Source organism: Megascapheus bottae, chromosome 12 (genome assembly GCF_031878675.1).
Source record: "Megascapheus bottae isolate mThoBot1 chromosome 12, mThoBot2.hap1, whole genome shotgun sequence".
Taxonomy (NCBI): Eukaryota; Metazoa; Chordata; class Mammalia; order Rodentia; family Geomyidae; genus Megascapheus; species Megascapheus bottae.
In genome coordinates, this window is record NC_143520.1 from 59372824 (window position 1) to 59397342 (window position 24519).

Below are 24519 nucleotides of genomic sequence, written 5' to 3' on the forward strand. Positions count from 1 at the left end.
AAACCTCTTTTAATCATATTACTTGTAATTAAATTATTTTCATTTTGTGATAATTACAAAGAGGCAGAGCACAAGGGAGAAAATTGTAGCAACTTTAAAATTAATAATAGTTGATTTCAAATTCTTTATGATCATTAACTGATGCCATAATTCTGGATATGTTACTAAGCATACTATCTAACAAAATAAACTTTTCTCTGTCTGTGCACCTGTGTCTGTATGCATGTGTGGGTGTGAGAGAACATGTGCATGTACCCAATACTGAGGCTTGAATTAGAGTCTCTGCCCTATAACTTTTGGCCCAAAGTTGGAATCTTATCATTTGAGCCACATCTCCACTTCCTGCTTTTTGCTCTTTAATTGGTGATAAGAATCTCAAGGAATTTTCTGCCCAGGCTGGCCTTGAACTGTGCTCCTCAAATCTCAGCCTCTTAAGTAGCTAGGATTACAAGTGTGAGCCACGAGGGCTTTATCCTTAAGGAAAAAAATTCCAGGGACAGTTCAAGCCCCAGATCTGGCTCAGAAAAAGGGTGTGTGTGTGTGTGTGTGTGTGTGTGTGTGTGTGTGTGTGTGTGTGTGTGTGTGAAACTACAACTCTTCTTATACTGCACTGGCTTGTACAGTGAAGCATGGAAGACACATGGTTGGATGGTTTGTAGAAACGTTGGTACATTTTGACAGTATCAGCAGGGAAGGACTTTGACAAGTAATTAAGACAAAATTAGTTCCCTGACAAAGGAGGCCTAGAGACCTTCAGAGACCACTTCAGCCTTGCAGTATGTAAGCAACTACAAGGAACCTTTTGTGAACAGATACATATCAAGTAACAAATTTTCTAGTGACTTGATATTGGCTTTCCTTATCTCTAAAACTATGTGAAATAACTTTCTCTTGTTTATCAGCTACTCAGCCTATGGCATGATTTTCTTTTTACTTTTGGGCTGATACTGAAGCTTAATTCCAAATTTTCATGTCACTTAGCTGTTTCACTCAAGCCTGGCACTCTACCATTTCAGCTACACCTTTACTTCTAGCTTTTGGCTTGTTAACTGAAAATAAGTATCTCTGGAATTTGTTCACATAGGTTGGCATTAAACCAGAATCTTCAGATCACAGTCTCGTATGTAACAAGGATAACAAGCATAAGCATAGCACTCGGATGGGAAGTGTTTTATTCCCATTTCCTTTGCACTACTTGTTTTTTTTTGGTCCTTATGTCATTAATTTCTGACTTAATTTCAACTATTTGTTTCTATCTACTGGTTTGGAGTTTGGTTTGTTTCTCTCCTTCAAGGCTGTTAAGATGTATCTCCAAGTTGTTGATTTGAGATTTATCCAATTTGTTGATATAGGCATTGAGAGCTATATATTTTCCTCTGAACACTGCCTTTGCTGTGTCCCAAAGGAGCTGGTACATTGTGTCTTCATTTTTGTTAAGTACCATTAACAATTGAATTTCCATTCTGATCTCTGACCTACTGGTGATTCATCAATGTGTTATTCCATCTCCATGCATTAGAGAATTCTAGTGTGGCTTTTGGTGCTGATTTCTAATTTTATTCCCTTGTGCCTTGACAGAATGCATAGAATAATTTTAATATTTTTGAATTTGCACAGATTTGCTTTGTGACCTAAAATGTGATCTATTTTGGAGAATGTTCCATGCACTGTAGAGAAGAATGTATATTCTGATGCTACTGGGTGGAACATTCTGTAGAAAGCTGGTAAGTCTATTTAGTCTATGCAATTATTTAGTTTTGAGGTTTCTCTTTAAGTGTTTGCTCAGTTGATCCAGAGGCAGTACTGGTGTGTTAAAGTCACCAATCGGTGTGTTTGTATCTATGTGTGTTTTTAGGGTAGTATTTGTTTGATGAACTTGGGTGATCCAGATTGGGTGTACAGATATTTAGAATTGTTTTATCCTCCTGTAGGAGAGGTCTTTATGTTAGAATATAATGCCCTTTGTCTCTTCTCGAGAACTTTAATTTTTTTTAATTTGAAGTCTATTTGATATTAGGAGTGCAAATAAAGAAAAAGAAAATTAAGTAATCATAAATATAGCCTGAAGTAAGATTATACCCAGTTAATAAAGAAAAATCTTCTAGAAATGTCACCTCTTCTCAGGCTTGTCTTACCAGCCAGATGCTTTGGCTGGCTATGTGACACTATCAAAGATGGTGATCTCAGGTAGGGGAGGTTTTCCTTCCAGGTGCTGTTCTCTGGAGGGAGAGAGGATATCTGTCCCTTGGTTCTTCAGACTTTCTGAGATGGGAGGAGCTGTCTCTGTATCCATCTGCGGCTGGCTAGGCTGCAGATTCTAGTTTCTGGTCTTTATGTCTGCTTTGGAGGAGAGTAGAAAGCCCAGGTGCATGCTGTCTCTGCTGTCCTTGTCATGGCTCCCACAGTCCCGGCCTCTACTACCTTCAGGAGTTGCTTAAATCTGCCTTCTTATGCTGCTTGTAATTTTTTCTTTAGTATAAGTCTTTGTATAATTATAGCTTCCTTGGTGTAATTCTTTAGATGTAGATAATTTGTTGGGACCCTAAAACTCTGCTTCATTGGAGAGAGCTCTGTTGGGCCCCTGTTAATTTTCTACCATCTGCCTCGCCTTCTACAATGGTAGGTTGTTAGATTAACCTGAACCACTAGTAAGAGAGAGGAATGGCTGCCATTGGTAGATTTAGTACAAATTGCTAAGCACATTCTGTATACTATAACCATACAATCAAATTTTATTCAACCAGAAAGAAATGGAAGTGAGTGGATAGTTTCCTACAATCACTCCAGTGCTATGCCTATCTATACATCAATATCTTAAGGGCTTTTGTTGGCTTGCTCACCTATTTTTTGACACTGAATCTCACTGTATAGCTATGGCTATCATAAAACTCTCTAGGTAGTCCCAGCAAAACACATTTAAGATATCTCTGCTTTCCAAGTGCATGTTATTGTGTGTATTACAAATAGCTTAAGTTTTCAATCCAGATCTTTGAAAATTTGACAGGAGGTTTTATTTCCATTATTTAATTTGGACTCCTTATAATGCTTTATTTAGGTTAGGTTAGGCTGATTTGGATGCATATATAATGGGAAACAAAATGAACATTATTTCAATAACCCTGCAACAGTTTTACATTCCATATTTAAGGTACTGGATCAGTAATGTCAACAGAGGTCTGCTGTCAGGCTACAGTTACACTGGCTATATCTGAACCTTGGGAATTTACAAATTTGCATTTAGTAATTATATATTCCTGCATCTTTGTTTCAGATTTTCATGTTCAGTGATGAGAATGTCTTTAAAACAGGAATTCAGACATGTATCCCACTTGAGTAATTGTTTTGTGGTCGAATGATCATACATGCAAAGCAGTGCTTCTGAACTGAGATCTCCCATTGTAGGAGACATTTTAATCTTTCCTGTGACCTTCAACAAATCAGTGGTCAAAAATGTGCTGTGGAACACACACAATGTGACTACTAGGAACAATGTAAGTAGTCAGGTATGTTTGTAGTCAACTGAAAAATCAGTTGCTTCCTGTTTCTTTGCAGTGTGGTACATGTTTATGTTTTTATGATAATGACTGCCCTTGCCCCTTATTATTTTAGTGGATACAGAAAGTTAATTGCACTGCTCTGTGTCCCTAATTAGATCTTGGACAGAGCAATTAGCTGAGACTGGCTTAATTCCTAGTGATCTCCTGGACTATATAGAGCTGCTTTCTCACCATTTGCAGCACCTCATTATGGATGGATAGAAAAGCCCACTGTATAACTTAATTTTTCATACAGTCATTTTATGGAGACAATCTTGACTCACAGATAAAAAAGTACCAGTTATTTTAGGACATAATCTGAATTGCAATTGTGAATTCTTTCTTAAGTATTAGTCTAGCTTCACTCTGATACTAGTCTTTAAACTTGGACTTCTGATGTCCACAAATGAGAACGATGATTTGAAATTTCCATGATCAACTTCAATTCCTGCTAGGGTCTTTGGCTTTTTAGTTCATCTAGAAGAAGCTAGTGATTTCCTTCAAGATTATTAGTGACTTCTCATAACTTCTCTTAACAGTCACATCAACTGCAATTTTATATTAGAACTATTTGTCATCTGTTTGTAGTGTTTATTTTTTCTTTTCCAGTAAACCTCATGAAGGAAATACGATCAGCCTCTATATCTTCACCTGTTTTCTCTTTTACCCAGTCAGCTGAGATATACTATCCAGTTACTTTGAAGTCAACACACCCAGCAATGTCTGTCTCAGAAAGTACTAGAAATAGAAACTGATATAACCACTCTTTCTGTCTCTCATATAGTAGTGTCAGTGTTTCAGGGTTGTGGTATCCTCTTGAGGAAAGTAATTAGCTCCCTCTGTCCACAGGAGGTATACAGTTTATACCCATGACCCATCATTTGTGAGCATAGAAATTATTTATAGTAACTGAACTTGAATTTTTGTTCAACTGTCCCTACTCATTCACTCTTTAATCTTATCTGATAAATACTGCCTATGTCAGGCAATTTTCTCCCAATATGCCTTTCCTGAAAATTTTTGTATCTCACTTAAACGTAAACTTTCCCCATTTCATGTTATAGGAGTGAAGGGTCCTGTCTTCTACCTATGTTCTGTAAGTGTTATACTTGTTGCATTATTAATAAGGAAATTACTAACCAGGCAAATTAACCTTCCTCAGGTCATCCTACTTGAAAACAGGACTCCCATGCTTCTGTAACTTCCTGGTGTCATTGTCAGTGCCTGATAATAAAAATAGAACCACCATTTATCCAAGGTAAGCTGGGTACTACCAGAGAAAAACAATGTAGGGAAACCCAGTGAATGCACTTCATTTCTTCCTACAATGTAATAGAAGGTTTTAGTCATGACCTTTACCAGACTGGAGTTGTGTAATTCAGGTTTACCAAGGCAAAGTCCCTCTATATGAGTCAACGCCTGAAAATGTTAAATATATAGAAATAGTTTTTGCACATGAGAAGTTTCATGTAGTGAAAAGACCGAGATATGTGCTAAAATGAATGACTGTATAACATAATTAGTATATTTGGCATACCTAATTAGTAGGAAATACAAACTGATTTAGAAAATGCAGTACATATGGCAAATAGTTTTGACATGTAAGGTCCTAAGGATATCAGTCAAGTAGGCATTGACCAGGTAAGTATTATTGCAAACATAGACCACTTCAGATACCGAGGATGGTACAAAAAAGGCAATTGAGATTGGGAATTTACAACTGATTTTTCCTTACAGATAAATTGTATATAAGCTATATTGTTTCCTCCATCACCATCACCCCAATTCTAACACCAGGATCAGTACTCGATAATGCTGATTGGATGAAGAAAATACCATTTCCTACTAAGTGTTCAAATTTAAAGTATAGCAAGGAAGCAGTTCTTTAAACTGGCTTTTAAATAAAAATGATCTACAATTAGATGGATGAAGGAGCATTTATTAGTAAATGTATAAATCAATTGATTATGGAGAAGCAATTATTAGCTCAAGATACCAGGCCAAGAAAGTAAAAGGTTGTGCCAAATTAAAAAATTTACTACCTAATAAAGCTAAAAGAAGGTTAACTAAGTGCATTCAATAAAAGCCAGTAAACTACCACATAATTAGCCAACAGTGAATAAGAGACAGTAGGCACTTTACCAAAGCTAATAAAGAAACTGTTTATAAACTAAGACAACGCAGGTCAAATCCATCTATGCACACTTTCATGTTTGGAATCAGAAATAGGTGTTGGTAGAGAAGTATAGGAGGGGAAAAAAGGAGGAGAAGATAATATGATGAAAGAAGGGAAGAAAGCAGGAGCAAAAGCAAAACCAGAAGGTATATTTGCATAATGTGCTCAGGAACAGTAGTCCAGGTAGCATGAAATGGCACAAGTCCTAAGGGGTGTTTGTCACCTCCTGAGGAAGGTAAGTTTATGTTCACACTGAAGAAAGCAACCCAGTGGATGGTATTTGAATGCTCCAAAAGAATCAGTGGAGAAAATTCAATAGTTGCCAAGAACAGACCTATATATATATATATATATATATATATATATATATATATATATATGTCGAGTTTCTCCTCAGACTTTTGAAAATGATAGTTGTATAAATTAAGTAATATACAGACATACTTTCTATGCTTGTGAAGACATGATTTGGGCATAAGAAAAGATAAACTAATATTAACCTGTGGTTTGTTGTATTGGTTACTAAGCAACCAGTGTTTAGCTTTGCCTAGCTGTAAACTATGCCTTGAAAAATAAAAGTTGGTTATGGATTATTTGATCCAGCTATGCAATTTCTTTTCACTATAAACCACAGTCTTGGTAGCACGAAAGAAGGGGTTCACAGAGTCACTGCTAGGTGATATTTAACACAATTAAGCAAGAAGACCTTCATAGTTCTCTGCACATAACTGAAGAGTGATTTTTCAAGAAACATGAGGAATTTTTTGAAACATGCTGTCTTAGTTTCTTGACTAAATTTTATTTTGAATCAGACAGACTTAATTTGTAGGTTCCAGAACACTCTCACATGCTTGTTTAAGCAATGGAATCTTATTACTTATAACTTGACATAGTTAAGCTGACATTTCAAAATTGTGTTGAAGCTATCTATTTCTGTGATGGTGCCTTTCCTAACTAGATGTCATATAAAAGGAAACAAATATGGAAAATATACAGTTTTAGCTTTCCTATATTTATGAAATTATTTTGAAAAACATTTTAGCAACTTTTTTTTTATTCCTCAGTCATTTTTGTGGCCATTTTAATTTCTGGGTGTTTTAGACTGTGATCTTTAGTTTAAAAAGCTTATCTCCCACATTGTCCTAAAACGTGATGACTTCAATGTAAGAATACTGTGTCCAAATATAGCAGAAATATTTCGATTTTATTATCAGATGGAGTATGTAAAAGTGATCATAAAAGACTTGAGACTTACAGTAAAAAAAATCTGAGTATGAATCTGAGTATGCTATTCCTGACCAACTGAACTATAGTGAGAGAATCTGTCCATTCTTTATACCTGAACAGATAGAAATTTATACAAATGGTCTGATGGACCAGAGAAAGATGTTTTTTCTCTATTTTCTTAACATGACTCTATAAATTCTAAAATTTGTTATAAATTTTTGTTTGTTTTAGTGCAAGCCTGTGAGAAGATAATCCATTTGGATTTAAAATCAAAACTATTGAATGGCTCTTGGACTGCAAAGGATACCTTAGAATGTTTATGTTTTAATAGAAGAGACTTAAAAATGACTAATATGTAAATGCTTAACTAGAAAGGTTTATCTAAATCAAGAATAGTATTCATTTTAGCTGAAGTTTAAAAATGAAACATTTTTTTTCTTTTGTCAGTCCTGGGACTTGAACTCTGGGACTGGGCAGTAGCCTTGAGCTGACGTACCACCCTACCCCTTGGTACTTCTGGGTACTTGGTACCCCAGTGGTTCTTCTGTTTTTCTGGTGGTTAATTGGGGATAAGAGTCTCATGGACTTTAGTGCCTGGGCTGGCTTTGAACCACAATCTTCAGTGTCAGCCTCCTGAATAGCTAGGATTATACTGCTAGGATTTTTGCATCAACATTTAATAAGAAATTAAAGAAGCATACCATAAAATAGTACTAAACTCTTGTAGTTCCAAGGTTTCTAGCTAAGTAATGCCAAACCTGGTTACTGGAGGTATCTAATTTGAGCTTAAACTTTATATTCTAAGACATATAAATGAAAGTGTTAATCTATTAATTAATTGCATTTCAAAAATATTAATGAATTTCCTTTTGTATGTCAGACCTTTGGCAGGCAGATGAATACACACAGAAGAGAGAAGATATTCAAACAATATGTGTGTGTATCCATGTGTGTGTGTATGTGTGTGTGAACGTGTGTGTTTGTAAAATACCAATGTAGTCTGAGTGGTCCTCCCCAATGTGAGGCAGATTTCTAGTACCCTTGAGAAGAAGCATTTTATTTCCAATTCAGGCAATTCCACAAATTGTGAAGTACAAATATTGTCCTAGCCTGGGGTGCAAAGATGAATAAAGCATTCTCTTCAGAGAATGAATCTTGATGATGAAAACCAAAAATCAAACGAAGTAACTAGTGAGAGGCTCAAATGGAAGCTCAGTACTGCATTTGACCATTTCCATCATGGCAGGCCTATCTGTGCATTTAAGAGGACAGCAGGGCATGTTTCCTAGGGCAAGGTGACCGTGGCTTTTTAAATTAAATCATTTTATGTAAATGCTTTCATATCATGTATAGCCAACTGAGCCCTAACCTTGATCTTCATTAACAGTGCTATTAAGAATGGCACCATAGAAGGAAATTAGCAACCGTTTTGCCTTTGTAGGGTTAAGCATAAATTTGTGTTGATACTAACAAGGAGAATTTGAATCAATGAGGCAGAATCTATAATAACCAGAAGTTTCTTTCACAGGATGCACGGATAAGTAGCATGCTTCATCTTCTGAAAAATAATGAGATCAATTGAAACGTTATATATCATAGGTTTTGCTGGCTAAGAAAGGATAGCTTCACCTTTCTAAACTGATGTGAAATAAATGTTTAGCATCTTGCTCTTATCATGGGTAGTTAAGCATGGATAAAATAGCAATAGTGATAGTAAAGACATAATATGACAAAAAAGCTGTTGATGTCTAACTATGGCTTCCATGTACCCCAAAATAATTCTGTAGATGATTTCAACACATTTTCAACTGGTAAGGATGAGTTTATTAAGCCAATTTAAATCTTTACTGCTCCATTTCTTTTCAGATTCTGCCTTTATTGCAACTCCTAGACTATTGTAATTGAGAAGGAAGAATACTGTAGTTGCTTGTTTGGTAAGTGCCTGGAATGTTGATTAGAACTACACTAAATTCAAAGAGAAGCTTGGACTGGCGCCTAGTGTCTTTTAAAGGAGGTAAACTTGAATTCTTATTTGGCAAACAATGGTATCCTTGCTTTATACTAAATTTTCTTTTTAAAGCTGGGCAACTGGTTCATGCCAGTAATCCTAGCTACTATAGAAGCTGAGATCTAAGGATCAGGGTTCAAAACTTGCCTGGCAGGAAAGTTCTTGAGACTCCTACTTCTAATTAACTAGCACAAGGCTGGAAGTAGAGCTGTCGCTCAAGTGTTAAAGCACTAGTCTTGAAAAACACTGGGCATAAACGCCCAGTACAACACATCTCCATGTAGATACATGTATACACACACACACACATACACACTCACAGACACACACACACACACACACACACACACACACACACACATAAAGCTAAGTTGAGAAGGATGGATGGAAATTGGGAGATAAAGAAGAAAATGATGGAAAGTATTATACTCACATATAGTTACTTTGAATTGAAACTCTTTTATACTACTACGTAAAGATGATTAAACAACATTGAAATGTAAAACAAAAAGGACACTAATACTTATTGAATATGTGCTGAAGGCAAGCAATATTTGTCACATTTATTTCTGAAAATGTTCCATGAGGCAAGTTGTCCTCCTTTCAATCACAGGTAATTGAGGCATAAATTGAGAAACTCAGTGCTATGTCTGAGTTCATAACACTAATATGCAGATGTGAAGCTAGAAAACCTGAGTTCAGTGTTCATAGATCACATGACTTTGATCAAGCTCTTTCTACATTGTGATTGCCAAAGAGAATTGTCAGTCATATTTGCATTCCAAAGTACAGCATCACTGATGATGTTTAATTTTATACAATAGTGAAAGATATTTATTGGTTAGGAAGATACCCTGGGTACATAAAATACACCTTTGTTACTTGTTGATGTGATTGGAGAACCCTAAATTAATTCAAGTCACTAGTGTGCATTTTAGACCATTGAAAGAAAATTATGAACCTTCCACATATGTAAAATAAATCATCAATTTTAATGACATGCTACAAGATGATGTGCATGATTGCAAATTCAAACATTATTCTGTGTTGCTTAACATAATTCATGGTTGGATGCATTGGAATACACCTGCAAGCTTACACATACAGTTCAGTATTTTCTAATTATATTCTGATCGTTACCAGTTGTTTATGTGCCATGGTTAATAGGATGCCTTAAAATAGTCCTTTGTGTATGAACAAAGAAATAATAGATATATCCATGTCTGAGTTATTCTGACAGTGCCAGCTATAATATCTATAATTTGATTGTGAACCTACATCAGGGAAAATATTTCTAAGCCACATGATGAGGATATTATCTAACTGCATAGCTTTGACTGAATATCTGATGCAATTATGACTGTCTTTGATAGATATTAATGTTATAATTTGAAAAGATTGAGGTAGTTTTATATTCGGATATTCAGTTCATATCAAGTAGGAATTTTGTATTTCTTTTTACCATGGCTTTGAAGTTCACATAGTAGATTGCTTTTTTGTCCTCATTGTATGATAGATTCAAATAGCTGAGCATGAAAGAACTATGGAAAATTTAAGCAGTGTTTGAGACTAAACTTTCCTGTGGCATTTTCCCATTTATACTCTAGGTAAATATCAACTCACAGAATCTCAAGAATAATTGACCATGGTTGGTGAAATGAAAACCATGCTTATGTATATCCCAGTAATAATCTTGCAAAGACTAGTTATACAAATAGAAAGTCTAAAAAAAGGAATAAAAGAATCCTTTTGAACAAATGTTTCAGAGTTAAGTTATAAATACAGGCTTTAAAGAGACAGCATTTGCATGACTGGAAAACATGCATTTGGCAAAGTATTTACAGCTTAATTTCAGTTACAATGGCTTAATATTTATGACACGACATGTAATGGTAAAAACATGCATTTTGGACAGAAAGTTATATATTATTCTTCATCCCTGTAACTATATTTTTAATTCAATTGAAAATAAGTGTTTGTTTTGAGAAAAAATAGTTCAGAGTATTTTTTTTAAATCTCTCTTTTCTTTCCATTCTGGGAAGAAAAGATTGATTTTCAATGTCTGAACTGTTCCAATAATCAACCTTATGTAATGACTTTTTCTCTCTTTTCTAATATGCTCTGTGCTTCAGGAAGTTTGCTCTGAAAATTAGTAATGGTGTCTGCAAAAGCAATCTATTTAACTTTCATATTATATGAAGCATCTGGAGACTAAAGTTTATCTAATTTGAACAAGGTTGAGAAGTAAAATATGCTGAAATTTTCTTTGGATTAATTCATACGGGATCTGTACGTTAGGTTTTATTCAAGAATCATTTAAGGTTGGAGCAGATTTCTGGTTAAACCCCCAGCTGCCATGCAGTGGGAAGAATATCCTAATGGACTTCTCATGAGCTGGCTAGAGTAAAAAGTACAAGTCGGGACATACCTAGAATGTTCAAATTTCTGTACAGTACTGCAAGTTGGCTGTTTTATTTTTTACTTGCTTTATATTTTTCTCCGGCATTATCGACTTTGGTCCACACATACATACATACATACATAATACATAATAGAATAATGTTTCCTCTCTAACAATGCCCTGGAGAGACTTAGAAATACAAAAGTTCAATCACCAAACAATTCTTTCAAATCTGTTCTTGGTGTAGTCTTTCTCTACCCAGGATCTTAGAGAGAGAGAGATGTTTATGAACTTCCATATCTACCTCATTCTTAGACTACTTCTTAGTAAATATACTTTTTATATCCTTCTCCCTCTGAAATGGAAATATTCCTGGTTATGTCATAGATTTGGACAATATCTATAAACTCCAATTAGGCTACTTGTAAAATTGCAATACCAACAATAGTTGAAATGGCTAATGTATTCTTGAGTACTTGCTGTGTGCCAGCACAAAAATAATTTCTTTTACCTAGGCACAGTGGCTCATGCCTGCAATCCTGGCTGCTCAAGAGGCTGAGATCTTAGATGAATGTTGTTTGAAGCCAATTAGCCACCCCACCCCCCAAAAAAAAAGCTGGAAGTAGAACTGGTACTCAAATGATAGAGTGCTACTAATAAGCAGAAAACAACAGGAACAGTGCTCAGTTCCTGAGTTCAAGCCCCAGGACTGGCACAAAAATTATTTTCATAATAACAGCACTGGAATAGTACTAATATCCCAAATTTAATAAGGAAGGACCAATAATTTTAAAATTTATGTAACTAATTCTTAACTACACAAATTGTAAGAATGAGAACTTTAACCATTAAAATTTAAAGTCTTATTCAAATTCCAATTCTAGGCATCAAAACAATCTTGGGGAAAGAAGTAACCCCTTCTCTTCTTCATTCTTCTAAAACATACAATGGAGAGCACATACTATGTACTGGATAAAGTTTTCTGCCTTTGGAACTTTACATAGTATAAAAACATAATATATGAGCAGCCAACAAACAGATAAAGAAGTAAAATAAAACAAGTCTTGAGTTTCAGGAACTAATGTAAACACACTTACAAGTCTACTATTATATATTTGCCAAACAGCATATTTCTAAGGAATGGCATTTAATTTCTACTTATAGCATCAGAAAAAGCATGACAATCCATACTTTCTCATTACAAGTGGCATGACATGATATATTTACACTTTTATAGCCTCCCATTGTTGGAAGAAGGTAGTGTTGTATAGATAAGAATTGGAAAGGGATTTTTTTCATAGACTATAATAGTATTCCATGATACAAATTGAGTGATATAGGTAGCAATAAAGTAGACATTTTTTGGTACTAATACAAACTGATTTGGTAAAAGTTTATGTGGTGAACTGTGGAGGAAAATACATGGCTTAAATCTAATTTTCTGATTCCTGAGGAATGTATGGCTCTTTATTAAAATACAAAATTACAAGCTAGGCAGGAGAAGCAGCATACTTTGTTGACTTATATAATGTAATTCAAATGGAAATGTCCTACAAATGAAAGCATTTAATGAAAGAATATTTTTATTCAAGTTGATGCACAGAAAAGATAACAAACAGAAGAGAGTATAATACATGTGCCAGGAACTGCAGTAAGTGCTAGGGATGCAGAAATATTAGAATAAGGCAGTTTGATAGATGGGCTTCTGACTTAGTCAGACGGATAGGAAAATATGGTGACTACTGGCAGCTAATAGCTATAAAGTGATTGTCTTTAAGAGATTATTTAGACAGATTAATTCTGCTTTGAAGTTGGTTATGTTTAGATTTGTCTTTAGGGAAAATAATCTCTGTCTACAAATAGATCAAGAAAAAAATGTGATCGAGAATGTGATTAGAACAATGAAGAAATAAGGATGAAGATGAAATAAAATGAATTATTCTATAACTAGAACTTAGTGTTGCTTGGAAAAGATAAACACTGTCCTAAAAGGATTGATGGAACTATATGTGATAGATCATATTATTACCATGCAAACCAACTTATTTAGAAGTTTGTAACTTGTTCAGATTAATATTAAACACAGTAAATCTGCTTTGTTTGAAAATTTTTCTGCATTTTTTACCAAGTATGGGAAATAAAAATGATAATACAGGGGCTGTGAGTGTGGACTTGTGGTAGACTGCTTGCCTAGCATGCATAAATCCCTGGGTTCGATTCCTAGGTACCACATACCCAGAAAAAGCCAGAAGTTGTGCTGTGACTCAAGTGTTAGAACTCTAGCCTTGAGAAAGCTTAAGGATAGTGCTCAGGGCCTGAGTTCAAGCCCCAAAACTGGCAAAAAAAGAAGTGGAAGAAACAAATATTTTATACAACTGTGATTACATCCCTTGGCTCTGTGACATAGAAGGGCTCTCAGTCAGTACTGTGTCATTAGCTATGTTTAAATCATTGTGTGATCTGTTTAGAGCCCTTAATATAGATATCTGCCTACTGAAAAGTAGATAGTGCCCCCAGAGTAGGATAAAAATTGCGGGCACTTAATTTAAGTAATAGGGAGAAAATGTGAGATTTACTGAAAAGCAGTTAATTCCTTTGCATGAGTTGGGAGGGTGAACTAAGGAAAAGTGAATCAAATTCAAAAACTGAATCAAATATCTACAATATAGTATTGAACTCTATGCATTACCAACTGTGCTCTCTTCAGAACAACATGCACATAAGTACAAACAAGATTTTACACTATTGATAAAATTTACTGTTGGCCAGGCTTAGTGGCTCACACCTGAAATCCAAGCTACTGAGGAGGCTGAGATCTGAGGATCAAGGTTGAAAGCCAGACTGGTCACAAAAGGACCTGAGATTCTTATCTCCAATTAACTTCTAGAAAACAGGGAATGGGGCTTAGTTCAAGGGTCCGGTGGTAGCCTTGAGCTGAAGAGCTCAGGGAAAATGCCCAGGCCAAGTTCAAGCCCCATGACCCACAAAAATAAATTACTGTTAAATAATAATATTCACAAATACACATCTTCTAATTTATTCTCAGGTAAATTATTTTTTGCCAGTCTGGGTTTTGAACTCAGGGTTTGAGCACTGTCCTTGGGCTTTCTCAAGGCTAAACTCTACCACTGTGCCATAGCACCATTTCTGGCTTTTTTATGCATGTGGTACTGAGGAATGGAACCCAGGGATTTATGCATGCTAGGCAAGCACTCTACCACTAGGCTAAACTCCCGACCTTTTAGCTAATTTTTAAAATTTTCGTTTTCTACTTATATCCACAGTTAAGAGAAAGCCCACCTATTTCATATTTTACCCTAAAGAGAAATATAGGAAGGTAATAATTATTTGGGACAGTACATATTGCTTACTAATTGGTAATAAATCATAATTTTCCAGTATTCTATATAGTTGCCCAAACTCTTCTAGGCACCAATGTGTGTTTGTACAGATAGAATCCTATCTATATTTTAGCATTTGGGCTTCTCTCTGAAAATATCTGTCCTTACAAAATTGAATTCTAAGTGATTGCCAGTGTACTTTTCACATTAGTAGTGCAAAAGGAATCAAAGCCAAAGATACTTTAGTGAATGTAAGGTTTGGAAAATTTTCATAGACAATATGTTATTTCAATTTACGAGGTTACCAAAGAATTGTGAAATTCAATCACATCCACATTTTGAGAGTTTTAAGTTGTTACCAAATATTATTTGTTACAGTGAAGCTAAAAGCATTAGGATTTTCTAAAATTAATCATTGGATTTGTAACAAATTAAATGTAAATAATTAGTCTACAATAATGAAAAGAGATTGAAGTGTACAAAATGATGTCTAATATTCTTTTGGATTCTTAAACCAAAAGGTATCTGAACAAAAGAATAGAATACATGTTCAGTCCATGGTTAAGTAGACCTATTCTGCCTCTAAGAATCACTGTCTGTCCTTTGGTGCTTTGGACATGGCACCTCCTCTTGAAGAGAGTTCTGTAGTGCAGCATTTCCTCTTCTCATTGCCACATACTCACATTGCTCAACTGTTACTGTCAGGACTGAGAAACGTCAATGCTAATAGCGATTTCGCTTTTATTTATTTTACCAGATGAAGAAAACTAATGTGTGATTCTCCTTAGGCAAGTGATTGATACCATATACCATCTGTTTCTTGAGGTTTTTAGAATAGTTTGTCTCTCCTTAAATCTGGGTTTCACTTATTTTAAAGTCAATGGACTTAGATGGATGAAAGTACAAGTATAGTTAAACTAAAACTTTTAGTTATCTTTGCAACTAGAAAAGATAATGTGGCCTATATACTTTTTAAGGGTAAGAAATGTAACACATTAGCATAAAAATGAGAAAAGGATAGAAAGAAATTCCATATATTCAATTTTCATTAGAAGAGACCATGTAACTTTGAGATCATGAGGCAGGGGAAAGGAGCATATTAACTAGAAGGAGAAAAAAGAGAGAGAGAGAAAGAGAGAGAGAAACATACTTGTACATACAATACACAGTTTAGAGCCTTCTGCCAAAAACAAACAAATAACAGGTAGCAGACCGTATGATCTAATATCTAAAGCCAAACTGGATGAGTAATGGAAAATATAAACCAACTGTTTCTAATAATAAATAGAACAAGTTATCTATTATATGGGTGGAGAGAAAATTTCAGAAATCGGAAGGAAATTTGAAATAAAAGAAAGAACAACTTGAAAGAGTTATCTTATTCTATTAGAAGACTAACAATGGAGAAATGTGAGCATAGCAAGAAATAAAGCAGGACAAATAAATAAGAAGAAAATGTTAAAAATGTTTTTTTAATAATTTTATTGTGATTAATAGAAGGGTTACATTATATTCACCAGATAGAAGGTACATAACTTCACAACATTGATACCCTTTCTCATGACAAGGTCCCCATTTCCCTACCACCCTCCCCCCTCTTATCTTGATTTCCCCCCTTCCCTATCCAATTTCAAATAACCAATTAAGCACACATAAAATATATCAGATAAGAAGGTGAAATAATTGTAACAATATGAGAAAACCAAGGGATGGCAAAAGAGATGAGCGATAACATAGTGCATTAAGGACAATAGTCACTCATTATATGGCTTTTGTTTCCTTATCCGGGTGGTCCTTACATTTAGTGTCATACTATTTGGCCTAATGTCTATAGATTTTGTTCTATTGTAGATCTCTGCTAGGAGAGCCCAAGGTTTCTACTGATTATGACAAATGAGGGAAACTATTGAGCCTATGTTCCTTTGAGTCTGTCTTACTTCACATAATATGATTTTTCTAAGTCTTTCCATTTCCTTACAAATGGGGCGATGTCGTTCATTCTGACAGCAGCATAGAATTCCATTGTGTACAAATACCACAACATGTTGATCCACTCATCAACTGAGGGACATCTAGGTTGGTTCCATATCTTTGCTATGGTGAATAGTGCTGCAATGAACATCGTTGTGCTAGTGGATTTAGTCTGTCCTTGTTTCTGGACAATTGGGTAAATGCCAAGTAGTGGAATTGCTGGGTCATAGGGGAGTTCTATGTTTAGCCTTTTGAGGCACTGCCACACTGCTTTCCATAGTGGTTGAACGAGTTTGCACTCCCACCAACAGTGTAGTAGTGATCCCTCCTGGCCACATCCCCTCCAGCATCTGTTGTTGTTAGTTCTCTTGATCCTGGCCATTCTAACTGGAGTGAGGTGGAATCTTAGAGTTATTTTGATTTGCATTTCTTCATGTGTCTATTTATATAGAAGAAATATTTTGCTAGGTGCAATGGCTCATGCCTGTAATCCTAGATACTCAGGAGGCTGAGATCTCAGGATCTTGGTTCAAAGCCAGTCCAGGCACTAAAGACCATGAGACTCTTATCTCTAATTAACCACTTGAAAACAGAAAGTGGCACTGTGGCTCAAGGGGTAGGGTGGTAGGCATGAGCTGAAGAGCTCAAGGACAGTGCCCAGTCTCAGAATTTAGGTCCCATGGCAAACAAAACAAAGCAAAACAAAATCTATAACATTGTTTAAAGGTGATGAAGATTTATTATACATAATACAATTGTCTCCCTAAAAGGAAAATAGGACCATGAACTGAACAAAAGCTAAATATTATAGTCATGAAAATTTTCTTCAAACAAACCCATAAACCATGCATTAAAATGAGACATAGCATAGCACTGGAAGTCCCACCAGCGAAGGAATTCCTAACATGTGATTTTATAAAACTAAAAAGTTTAAAAATATGGATTTAAAAATAAAATCTTCTGCACTCTGAGCAAATAACAAAGTCACTTACAAAGGAAAGAAATTACATTGTCATCAGACTTTTCACAAGCAATATATTATGCCAAAATACAAGTAGAATCAAAAAAGAAAATATGAGCTTCAAATTTTTTATCCATTGAAGTTCAATTCTAAATTTAGAGGCTACAGAAAATCTACTATGCCTATTTGACATCTTAGTAAATGACATCATGGTAAGATTTTTCTTGAGAATACTAGTAAATAAGACATCATAGCTCGGCAAGGTGGCTCACTCTTATAATCCTAGATACTCAAGAGGCTGAGATCTGAGGATCACAGTTTAAAGTCAGTCTGGGCACTGAAGTCCATGAGACTCTTTTCTCCAATTAATCACCAGGAAGTGGCTCTCTGGCTCAAGGGGTAGCCTTTAGCTGAAGAGCTCAGGGACAACACCCAGGCCCAGAGTTCAAGTCCCATGTCTGACAAAATACAAAAAAAAGAAATTATATCATAAGAATTAGATGAATCTTGTCCCAGATTCTGAATCTGTCTTATTTGCATATGTGTGAATGTGTGTAAGTACTGATAGATGCATGCCTTCTATGGCACAGGAAAATTAAACTGGAATTGATAAAAAGAGGTTTCAGAAAATACTAACATAAGAGAAATAATATGGAGGACAGAAAAATCTTGAATACTATTAGTGAGATGTAAGAACAGTCCAGACAAATGAACATTGAAACAGCCACTTGCCCACATGGGACAGTATTGTAACAAAGCTCTGTGAATATAATACTGTGCCTTGTGCCTGCTTTCAGATACACAGTGATTGTGCTGTGTCAGAACTGTTTTTAAGGATATTACTCAAGAATATGTTCTTCCCAGATGATGATTGCAAAGCTAATTTTAAAAACTATGACTCAGCAATTCCACTACTTGGCATTTACCCAACCATCCAGAAACTAGGGCATACTAAACCCACTAGCACAACAATGTTCATTGCAGCACTATTCACCATAGCAAAGATATGGAACCAACCTAGATGTCCCTCAGTTGATGAATGGATCAACAAGATGTGGTATTTGTACACAATGGAATTCTATGCTGCTGTCAGAAAGAATGACATCGACCCATTTGTTAAGAAATGGAAAGACTTAGAAAAAATCATATTAAGTGAAGTAAGTCAGACTCAAAGGAACTTAGGCTCAATGGTTTCCCTCATTTGTCATAATCAGTAGAAACCTTGGGCTCTACTAGCAGAGACTTGCAATAGAGCAAAACCTTGATACATAAGGCCATATAGTATGAAGCTAATTGAAAGGACCTCTAGGATATTGAAACAAAAGCCATATAATGAGTGACTGTTGTCCTTAATGTACTATGTTATCTCTCATCTTTTTTGCTGTCCCTTGGTTATCTCATATTGTTACAGTATCTCACTTTGTTATCTGATATATAGGATATATTTCTATTTGGTTATTTGAAATTGGATAGGTAAGGGGGAAAACCAAGATGGGGGGATGGGGGGGAGGGTAATGGGGACCAAGACATGTGAGAGGGTATCAATGTATGTGAATTAATGTACCTTCTATCTGGCAAATATCATGCAACCCTTTTATTAATTATAATAAAAAATATTAAAAAAAGAAGTTTAAAAAAATAAAAATAAAAACTGGTGCCAGGTACAACAACAGTAATGGAACTTGTCATTTTTCTGGAGTTTTGTCTTTTATCTTTTTGTCAGTGGAATATGATGTATGTCTTATTTTGTTTAGATGAGTGTAGAACCTGGAGAACTGTTGCTGTTATTGATATATAGATGTTACATTTATTTTTTAATTTATATAGTGATAAATGTACTTCATTAAACATGTAAGACGTTATCTACATGAGTTTGATTACAGAAACCAGTTTTTTTTCTAAATAACACAGAAGTCAATTTTGTTTTCCTTACCAAAGTTAGAAGAAATAGATAGTAAATGATGATATATAGATTCAAGTAAAGCCAAAACACTGAGAGAGAGAGGTAGGTTTGCAGGAGAGTAATTCACAAGTAAAAACATATTAAAGCTTTAAGTTAGTGATTCATACTTACAGTCCCAGTTCCCCAGGAGGCTGAGATCTGAGGACTGTGGTTCAGAGTCAACCTAGGCAGACAAATCTGTGAAACTTTTACCTCCAATGGGCTAGCAAAATGCTGCAACTGGAGACATGGCACAAGTGGTAGAACACCAACCTTGAATGAAAAAGCAAATCAAAGTGTGAGGCACTGAGTTCAAGCCCAATACTGGGCATGTATGCATGCATGCACACACATGCATATAAGCGCACACACATGTACACATACACACAGACACACATGCCCATACACACACAAACAACTTAAGTATATTGATTTTATATGCATCTTTAAGTGAAACTATTTAAGAGTTGCTTAAAGATTTAGGATTTTATTAAGTAACTGGTTAATAGCAATAAAAATTATTCATCTGTGTATGTTTGTGCATATGCATGCATGCATAAACACATGTACAGTTCTCTTGGGCTTGAACTCAGAGACTGGATTCTATCCTTGAGTACTTTTTGCTCAGGAGTAATGCTTTACCCCTTGAGCCACAGCACCATTTCCAGGCTTTTGTGTGTATGTGAAACCTGAGAATCAAATCCAGGGCTCCATGCATGCTAGACAAGCACTCTACCACTCCTGTTTCCTACTTTTGGCTTTTTAATTGGGAAAAAAAAAGAGTCACAAGATTTCCTGCAGTGATCTGCCTTCAAATTACTATCTTCAAATCTTGGAATCCTGAGTAGCTAGGATTATAGGTAATGAGCCACTAGTAACCAACTCATCTTTAAAATTAGTATTACAATATCTAGATTCCACAAGATTTTTTCAGTTATTTATATGTATATGTGTGTGTGTATGTATAAATAGTCATGGAAAATAATTATTGAAACTCTTTTGCACAACTACCTTTAGGTAGTAAAAATGTATTAAAATTAGTCAAGGATGAGGCAGAATGTATAAATGTCTGCTTCTATACTTAAACCTCGCATGAAACATAAATCGACACATACATTTTTTCTTAACCTTTGCCACTTCTGTTCTTTGATCCTTAAAGTGTTTCCCCAAGAGCAGCCACCAAATGGCCTTTTAAAGATGTAATTCAGACACGAACCTTAGCAAACATTTCTAAAGCATGTCCTTTAGGTCAACCCTGTTCTAAGTAGTTCATATATATTACTAATTTGTTATGGCTGTAGTTCTGTAAAGTTAGTCTAATTAGTTTCCTTGTTTTGTAAAGTACATAATGGATGACCATAGAAGGTCCATATCCAAGCCGGGCCCACAGCGGCTCATGCCTGTAATCCTAACTACTCAGGAGGCTGGGATCTGAGGATCATGGTTCAAAGCCAGTCCAGGCACTAAAGTCTGAGAGACTCTTATCTCCAATTAACCACCAGAAACCTGGAAATGGCACTGTGGTTCAATGGATAGGGCTGTAGCCTTGAGCTGAAGAACTCAGGGACAAAGTCTTATGGCCCACCAAGAAATTAAAAGTAAAAGGTCCATAGGCAGCCAGTGGAAGTGTTTGGTGAAACTGAAGCAGCCAGGTGTTCACAGGAAGCATGCTATGGTGTTCCAGTCTTTTGCACACTCTCCTCACTCTCTTTTGCATCTGGAGACAACCCATTGCTTGACATCTGGCTGGCTTGACATCAGATGTCTTACAATGGCTTGCTGAGCCCCACGCTGTCATATGGCTTAGGGTCACAGCAACAGAAAAGATGCAGCACCTTGTTCTAATTTTCCTGCTTGTAGAGAGCATGTTTTTCTTCTTTTTTTAAATTTTCTTTTTTTGCTGGTGTTGTTCCTTCCTAATTTATCTGCTCTAAGGAGGTCCATTTTTTTTCCCATTTGAACAGAGGTGCCAAATGTGGTAACAAAGCCCTGACAAGGCTGGACCTCTCTTACCTCATTAAGTACCAACATCTCCCTCACTCATTTGTTCCAGTCACGCTGTTCTCTGTCAGTTTCTAGAATTTACCAAGCTGCTTTCCACAAAAGGAGCTTTGCTTCCTGCCAGAAGAAACATCCCCTTCTGTTTTTGCTGCAGGATTCTTCTCATCCTAGTCTCTGCTAGATGGAAACCATTTAGAGAGGGCTTTTCTTGCAGCCTACTCTCTGTCATTCGCAGACACAATGTTCTGTGTATGTAGAATATAAATACCATCAGATGATTTTCATGCTAACATCTGCTCTCCTTATAGAAGAACCTTGGGACTTATAGCCACACAAAGCAACAGATGGGGGTTTGCCCTATTTGTTTTGAACTCAAACATTCATACAGGAGTCTGAAATGTAGATCTGAGTGCCAAGAGTAAAACAAACAAACAAACAAACAAGTCTTTCCTTGTAGGCTTTGTCAAACTTGAGATTTCTCTTTTCCTGAACTTTAAATGTCACCCAGAAGATTAACCATCTACTGGGCAATTTTAACTTGATGTACTCTATTTTTATTGTGAATCTCTTGTGTTTGCCTCCTGCTTGTCTCTGCTTGTGGCAACACAGGCTCTGGGTAGGCTGCCACATTTCATGTCTTGCTATTTTTCCCCTTCTGCATGAGCAGAAAAAAACCTATTATTTTTCATGCTCATTTTATCTCATTACTGGTAAGGTGGCTATTTTCCTATTTTTTCCATTCAATGGGAACCTGAGAAGGAATGTGAAATATGAAGAAAAGTATTTGGGTTTTTCACAAACAAACGCAATCAAGTATCCTCTTATAGCTGCATTGCTTCTCACCATGCTATTAATATTCTAGGAATTTTGTGAACTCACTTAGAAACCCTTATAGCTTGAGGTCATCTGTGGGGGTTGTTGGTAGTTACACTGTGAAAATTGATAGTGGTTTCTAGGCACAGGTGATTCACCTATAATGCCAGCTACTCAGAAGGCTGAGATCTGGGAATTGAGGTTCAAAGCCAGCTCAGGTAGATAAATTTGCAAGACTCATTCCAATTGACAAAAGGAAGGAAGAAAGGACGGAAGGAAGGAAGGAAGGAAGGAAGGAAGGAAGGAAGGGAAGGGCAAGCCACTCTACAAGTAGTAGAGTGCTAGCTTTGAGCAAAAGGCAAAGCTAGAGCATTGACCTTGATTTTAAGCCCAGATGCTGACACATAGTAAGAAAAAAATTGTTCTGTGGTGAGTGAGACAAATGTGTTGAACCTGGTACCTTCCAATGGAGTTCCCTTAGTGTGTGGTAGCATCCCCATGTACCTCTCTAATCACTTCTAATTCCATTATCACTTTTCATGCCAAGTCTTCTAATAAGTATTTCTAGCATACCTAGAATCTCTGCACGGTACATGTTTGCACATAAATCTTCCCATGGCTGCTGCCTTCTTCACCTGAAGCACCACACCCTCTCAACTTCATGTGTACTAGCTGCAGTCTCTTACAAACAGACTGTTCTGTTCATACCAAGTGACCATCTACATTTTGTACTATATTTCATACTATCACTCTTCTTTTCCCACAAGACATAAAATCTATGAGAGCTTCACCCTTTTTCTCCTATTACTGCTCTATTTCTTATCTTGAGAACCTTGACTGGTAGAAACCATTGAATATATTCAATGATCACAGTCGTAACTAGAAGTTGTCATTAGTGAAAATGACAGAGGTCAGCCCAGCATCAAATCTGGATTCACATTAACTTTTTCAGATACTTTAATACTGCATTTTATAAATTGTTGAATAAAAATACATCATATCATGAAATTTTCTTAGTATTTGCACTGTACTTTATTCTTTTCCCTTCAAATTCTCTAAGGAAAATCAGTTTTATATCTTTTATGTAAATTTTGGAATGATTCTTAAAGTCCCAAATAAGGACTTCATGGAAAAAATATGCTGTTTTCCTTTTAAGCACATTCCAAAGCTTTTTCCCATAGTATGAGAACTGAAAATTAATCTTCCTTTTAAAGAAATGCTAATTTTAATCTTTCTTCTTTATGCTTTGCTTTCAGAGAGCTTTGTTGTCACTTTAGCTTTTGGCTCACTATTGATCCACAGTATGGGGAAAAACATCATCATCATCATCATCATCATCATCATCATCATCATCATCATCATAAGCTGGTTATTTTGAATGGAAGTGAGGCTGTCAAGGCTGTCATTTTCTGTGAAAGTTACCCCCTATTTTGCCAGTTGTGGGGCTTGAACTCAGGGCCTGAGCACTGTCCTTGGACTTTTTTCTCAAGGCTAGAGGTCTATCACTTGAGCCACAGCACCACTTCCAGCTTTTTTTTATATATGTGGTACAGAGGAATCGATCTTCATGAATGCAAGGCAAGCACTCTACCACTAGGCCAAACTCTTGGTCTGAAAGTTGCCCTTTTAATTAGTTAGTTGAGATCACTTCATATAAAGAGGACACATGCTCAGAGGCATCCAGACTTCTATGAGTAAAGTGCACTGAGCGAGTTTAATTTCTCAGGAGGGCATACTGCTCTTTTGTAAGAACAAATTTAAGCAGCTGATAACTTTAGCAAACCTAGTTTAAAAAAAAGCAATAGGGAAAAAACCACCATTGTTTTATAGATAGAACATGGGACAGGAGGTAAATTTAAAGGGCAAGGATGAAGAAACAGTGCTTTGTTCAGGGATGTGGCAACGGTTCAGTGAGTGGTAGCATTTGCTACCAAATGGTAGTGAGGATGAAACTCTGGGTTTCATCTTTAGTATCACTTTTGTTGTTGTTGTTGTTATTGTTGTTAGAGGTTGAACTCAGGGCTTCATTTAGCTTTTCTGCTTAATTTTGGCACACTGCCACCTAAGCTACTTCTCCACTTCTGGCTTTTTGGTGGATAATTAAGAGAAGAAATTCTCTTGGGCTTTTCTGCTCAGACTGGT

The 24519-nt window shown here is 35.9% G+C and overlaps 1 long non-coding RNA gene across 1 annotated transcript; it reads left to right on the plus strand.

Annotated features, from left to right (window-relative positions):
• The first annotated feature begins 3412 nt into the window (after nt 1-3412).
• Nucleotides 3413-23707, plus strand: LOC150056623 (uncharacterized). The gene is made up of 4 exons (XR_016537238.1): nt 3413-3491; nt 4699-4794; nt 8806-8873; nt 23634-23707. It is a non-coding gene; the product is annotated as an uncharacterized LOC150056623 (long non-coding RNA).
• Nucleotides 23708-24519: the final 812 nt, after the last annotated feature.